The sequence below is a fragment of the Arachis hypogaea genome, chromosome 20 (genome assembly GCF_003086295.3).
Source record: "Arachis hypogaea cultivar Tifrunner chromosome 20, arahy.Tifrunner.gnm2.J5K5, whole genome shotgun sequence".
NCBI lineage: Eukaryota > Viridiplantae > Streptophyta > Magnoliopsida > Fabales > Fabaceae > Arachis > Arachis hypogaea.
Window position 1 is genome coordinate 30,931,087 of NC_092055.1, and position 6,067 is coordinate 30,937,153.

General features: G+C 38.8%; 1 non-coding gene across 1 annotated transcript; it reads left to right on the forward strand.

The window, feature by feature from the left end:
- Positions 1-5,587: 5,587 nt before the first annotated feature.
- Positions 5,588-5,691, forward strand: LOC112787111 (small nucleolar RNA R71). Its single transcript, XR_003194543.1, has one exon. It is a non-coding gene; the product is annotated as a small nucleolar RNA R71 (small nucleolar RNA).
- The last annotated feature ends 376 nt before the right edge of the window (positions 5,692-6,067 follow it).

The window sequence follows — 6,067 nt, forward strand, 5'->3', positions numbered from 1 at the left end:
ACCACAATTTGGTAGGATTACATGTCACAATATCCATCCAAACCCCAATCCAATTCACTGTGAGAAAGTTTCTCTAGCATGAATCCTCCATTCCTTTCCGAAGGTTCCGAAGGATTCCAATTATGGGTAGTTTCTTTCCCAAGACAACTACCCAATGGAATTAGATCGAGAAGCTTTCTAACAAAATTCAAGAGAAAAGATTGAAGAAGAAGATAAAACTATTATTGATTCATTGAATTACAATAGAGCTCCCTAACCCAATGAAAGGGGTTTAGTGAGTCATAACTCTGAATTCAATTACAAAACTAAAAGAAAATGATCCAAAGTTCTCTCCGTGTCCCCCCGAGTGCGAGTGCCAACCAACTTAAATTCTATCCTATTTATACACTTTCTAAATTGAGCTTCTGTTGTGTTTCTTGGGCTTTGAGGCCTTTCCCTGATTTCCTTTTGCTTTGGGTTTATGATCCATAATCCTGATGAGGCTGCTGATCCAATTCTGTAACATTCATTGAGCCAACTTAGTGATAATCAAGTAATGACACATGACTCAACAATTTGAAATTCCAGACTCATCAATTCTTCAGGCCCAATCCCATAAACCATGATATTCAATTGGGTTTCATACCATAATACGTTTAAGTTAATGTTTGTGCTCAAATGCTAACTTAAACTTCAATATATTTGGCCCAGAAATCCTTTCAAAAAGTGGCGTTTAAGTTGAAGTTTAAGTTTTAGTTTAAGGTTAAACTGAAACTTAAACGTGGAAATGGAAGAAAGCAACCCAGGAGTGTGAAATGTCGAACACGTTTAAGCTTCAGTTTAAGGTTAAACTGAAGCTTAAACGTGGAAATGAAGAAAGCAACCCTGGAGGAGCAATTGGGTTGAACACGTTTAAGCTTCAGTTTAAGGTTAAACTGAAGCTTAAACGTGGAAATGAGAAAGCAACCCTGGAGGAGAGAAATAGTCGAACACGTTTAAGCTCCAGTTTAACCTTAAACTGGAGCTTAAACGTGGAAATGCTCCTGGTGCCTTTCTTACTTCTGGCGTTTAACCTCCAGTTTAAGGTTAAACTGGAGGTTAAACGTGGAAATGCTTCCTGGTGAGAGATTGTGTCGAACACGTTTAAGCTCCAGTTTAAGGTTAAACTGGAGCTTAAACGTGGAAATGCTCCCTTGGTGAAATTCTCATTCTGGCGTTTAACTTCCAGTTTAAGGTTAAACTGGAGGTTAAACGCCAGTTCCAGCATTTCTTAGCCTTCATGATTCTGGCGTTTAAGCTCCAGTTTAGGCTTAAACTGGAACTTAAACTCCACATGTGATATTCAAGCTTCCTTTATTGATTTTGTTGCTTCCTTGCCTAGCCTCTTCTTCCCTGAAATCATCCAAACAATTGCATCAAAGTCTTGCAAAATTTCATGAGAAATCTTCCATTCATAGCATTCAAGTAATATAACTAAAAACTCATGGAATTTGCATCAAAATCATACTGTTTGGATGGTTCATTGCTTTGTTATTCATTTAACCATTCTTGGTTACTTTAAGCTCAAGAAAATGCATAAAACAACTAAAACTAACAAAAAAATGCTAGTGAAACTAGCCTAAGATGCCTTGGCATCACAACACCAAACTTAATACTTGCTTGTCCCTAAGCAAGTCCTGAGTTATTTGAGAAGAAAGTATGAAACAGAAAGCAATTACATTGGCTATATTAGCAAGAATTTGAAGTTCATCAAAAGGGTTTTATGCAGAAAGTTGCAGCATCACTTTTTCATTCTTATCAGGTAAGATTATCACTTTTTCATTGCATCCATCAAACACTGCTATGGCCTCTTGTTATTCTTATGTCCTTGGCACTTTTCTCTTCTTTGTTTTTCTTTTCTTTTTCTTAGAGCTCCTTTGCTCCTTGTTTGCTTAGTGTCATGTGTTGCACAAGCCTTTGGCATTTTCTTTTTCTTATCAGTGCACTACACATATCCACTCCAGGCATTTTAGTTCACATTTCTTCTTGAGACATTGGTGCCCAGCACCTCTTTGTGTGACTAAATGTTTTGTATTTAGGTTGCTCTTGATAATGGACTTTTGGTTGATAATCCCGGGTTAGTTAACCCAAGTTACCAAGTGTTGAAACACTCCTCAGAACCTATTCATCCAAGCATATCCTTAATACATAAACACCACAGACATTTGTCTCAGAAGTTCAAACTATTGGTGCCTAGCTTATTTTCTCAATTTTTTTGCTTTTTGGTTGCCCTTTTTCAGTGGCTTTTTCTTCTTCTTTTTCTTTCTTTTTCATGGCCAAAGACATTTATTCATCAAGATCCATAGACAGTTTTCAATTTCTACACAAAAATTGATAATTCTACACTCTATTTCCAGTGATCTGACTAAACAATCAAGCATGCATACCACCACTTAATTCTACTTGATTTGTCACTAATTGAGCCAAGTTACTTTTGTTCAAACTTTTCTTTTATTTTTGGAAACAGAACAAGCATGGCAAGCATTTGTTTAAGAAGGTGAAGTTATATCCAAACATCTAGGCATTCACTTTATTCAAAGCAGTAAACAGACAAACATACTAGAAATTTCACATAAAACTTAAATGACTTAAAATGAAAGAAAGCTCATAAAGGCACTTCACAAACTATTATTTGATTATTAAGGAACAAGACCACCTCTCATTTGTTGCTTGGTTCTTCTTGACTCTTGGGGTCCTGTTTCTTCTTGCTTCTTGTCTCTCTTTGACCACTTGTACTTCCTTTGTCTTTTCTATCCATTCTTATCCTTCCTTTTGTACCTGCACAAACAAACAACTTTGATATCATTTTTTTCGGTCCATGTGAATAATGAATAGTACTTGTACATGTTTTTCCTTCTTTTTGAATTGTAAATCAATGATTGACTTCCTGAGCTTATAGCCGTGACTCTTGTATTTATGCACACTTATTACTGAACACCAAACTTAGTGTTTGGTAATGTCTCCTGATGACATGAAATCCATGTTGGTTGTCCTTAATGAATGTGCATAATTCTAATAAATCATAGTCACTTTGGCTCTTTGATCCTAAACACTTTTACTACCTAAAGTAATCGAAATCAAAGTATTAAAACATGCAAATGGTATACTTGTCATGAATTTCTAAATCCAGAGGAACTTCTTGCTTTTCATTAACTGTGTTCAAAGAGGAACACCAAACTTAATGTTTGGTTGTGCACTTTGAATGAAAGATTGAATACAATTTGAATAAAATTTGGGGTGCCTTCAGGCACACCAAACTTAGAGACCAATTGCATTTTACATGCAATGTTTAGTGCACTCTTTCAACAGTTGTCCTGAGGATTCAAGTTCATGCATAAGAAACCATGCTTTATTAGATGCAAAGCAAAACAATAACGAGTAAGGATACTAAAACATGGGTTGCCTCCCATGAAGCGCTTCTTTAACGTCACTAGCTTGACGGTTGTCCCTTGTTAGGGTGGATTGTAGTGCTTGATGTCTTCTCCTCTCACTATGAAAACGTCCCCATTTGATTCCTTCATGACTTCTAAATGTTCCATAGAAAGAACTTTCCTGATTGTGAACACTTGAGGGAGCTGGGAAGGAATGGTTTTGAGGCCAGGTGGGATTGGCAGATAATGACTTGATATCACTTTATCTCCCGGAGAGAAACCTTCAGTGGGAATTTTCTTGTTTCTCCACCCTCTTGGCAATTTCTTTACAATTCTTCCCTTTCTCTTGAGGATTTCTTCATTGACCCTTATGCCAGGAGGATCCTTCTGATCTGTTTCTATTGATTCTTGTGGCTTTAACTCTTGCAATTCTTGTTTGCCTTCCAAGGACTGTTTCAGAATTTCAGCTGCTGGATTGCTTTCCTCCAAACACAGATGGCTACTATCATCCTTAGGCTTTTCAGGTTCTGGTTCAGGCTCAGATGCAGGTTTGAAAACATTGAAAATGAGATGTTCATCATGTATTCTCAGAATTAGCTCTCCTTGTTCTACATCTATGAGCGCTCTAGCAGTGACTAGAAATGGCCTTCCTAGAATGATAGGGTGTAGGTAGCTTTCCTCCATGTCCAAAATGACAGTCTGTGGGGAAGAAATAATTTCCCACTTTCACCAGCACATTCTCAACTACCCTTTCAGCTTGCTTCTGAGTTTTGTCAGCCAGTTGTATGATTACATCAGTGGATCTCACCTCATTCAGTTGTAGCCTCTTCATAAGAGTCAGAGGCATCACATTTATGCTAGCTCCTAGATCACAGAATCCTTTGTCAATTTTTGTTTCCCCTATGATGCAGGGGATATGAAAACTTCCTGGGTCTGTTTTCTTAGAGACTATGTCCTTCTTGATGAGGGCACTGCATTCTTTGTTCATTATTATAGTTTGTCCTCCATTCAAAACTCTTTTCTTGCTCAGCAATTCCTTTAAATACTTGATATGTGTAGGCATCTGCTGGAGAATCTCAAGGAAGGGAATATTGATATGGAGAGACTTAAATGTCTCTAAAAACCTTGAATAGGTTTTCCCTTTTTCACCTCCTCCTAACCTCTGAGGAAATGGTGCTTTTGGTTGGTATGTTTCTAGCATGCCTTTTTGCAGTTCCTTGGCTTGCTCAGTTTCACTTTCCTGCTTAGCTTCTTCCACACCTTCCTTCAAGATTTCTGGCTCCTGTTCTGAGGGTCTGATTCCTTCTTCTTCTGAGACTTCCTTCAATATGGTGATGGCCTTGCATTCTTCCCATCTCACTCCCTTTTGTTCCCCTTTAGGATTCTTTTCTGTGTCACTAGGGAACACTGCAGTTGACTTGGGAGCCTGTTGAGATAGCTCTCCTACTTGAGACTCCATCCTCTTGAGTTTTTCACCATGGTTCCTTAAGGTAGATCTCACATCATCCCTAAAGCTTTTCAACTCACTTATGTCCTGACCCATGTTTGCCAGCATTCCTTCTATCCTGTTTAATTGATCTTGAAATTGTTGGTTCGGATTAGGTTGGGTAGGTTGATTATTTTGGCCATGATATGGTGGTTGAGAGTAAGTGTTTTGTGTGGTTTGGTATGATCTTTGGTTAGATTTTTGGTATGTGGAATTGTTATGTTGGTTGTGGTTGTAAGGTTTGTGGTTTTGTGGTTGGGTTTGTTGGTTCCCCCACCCAAAGTTTGGGTGATTTTTCCATCCTGGGTTGTAAGTGTTGGAATGTGGATCATATGATTGCCTTTGTTGGTTTCCCACATAGTTGGCCTCTTCCCAATCACCTCCTTCAGTGCTTACTTCCTCTTGATCTTGTGTGTATATTGCAGCCACTTGCTTTGTTTCTAATTTCCTGGTGAGCTCTGCTAGTTGCTTGGCAAACACCTTGTTTTGGGCTAAAATTGTATCAACATGGTTCAGCTCCATGACTCCCTTAGTGTTGTGTCTCTCTGAAGTATAGTAGTACTCATTCTCAGCCACTGTCTCAATCACTTCAATGGCTTCTTCCACAGTCTTTTTCCTGTTCAATGAACCTCCTGATGAATGGTTTACAGCCTTCCTTGATTCATAAGAAAGTCCATCATAGAAAATATGCAATTGCACCCAGTCATGGAACATGTCTGGTGGGCATTTCCTTGTCAAATCCTTGAATCTCTCCCATGCCTCGTAGAGAGTTTCACCATCTTGTTGTCTAAAAGTCTGAACCTCAGATCGAAGCCTATTGACCTTTTGTGGGGAGTAGAAACGTGCCAGAAACTTGCTTTCCACCTCATCCCAGGTTGTTAGGCTCCCCCTTGGGAATGATTCCAGCCACTTAGCTGCCTTGTCCCTAAGTGAAAATGGGAACAAGAGCAGTTTATAGGTATCTTCCTGGACTCCATTGGACTTCACAGTGTCGCAAATTCTCAGGAATTTTGTGAGATGTTGGTTTGGATCTTCATTAGCACTCCCACCAAATGAACAATGATCCTCCACAAGTGATATTAGCTGTGGTTTGAGTTCAAAATTGTTGGCCTGAATGGGTGGTTTCTGAATGCTGCTACCACAATTCCCAGAGGTTGGGTTTATGTATGAACCAAGAACCCTCCTCTCGGGA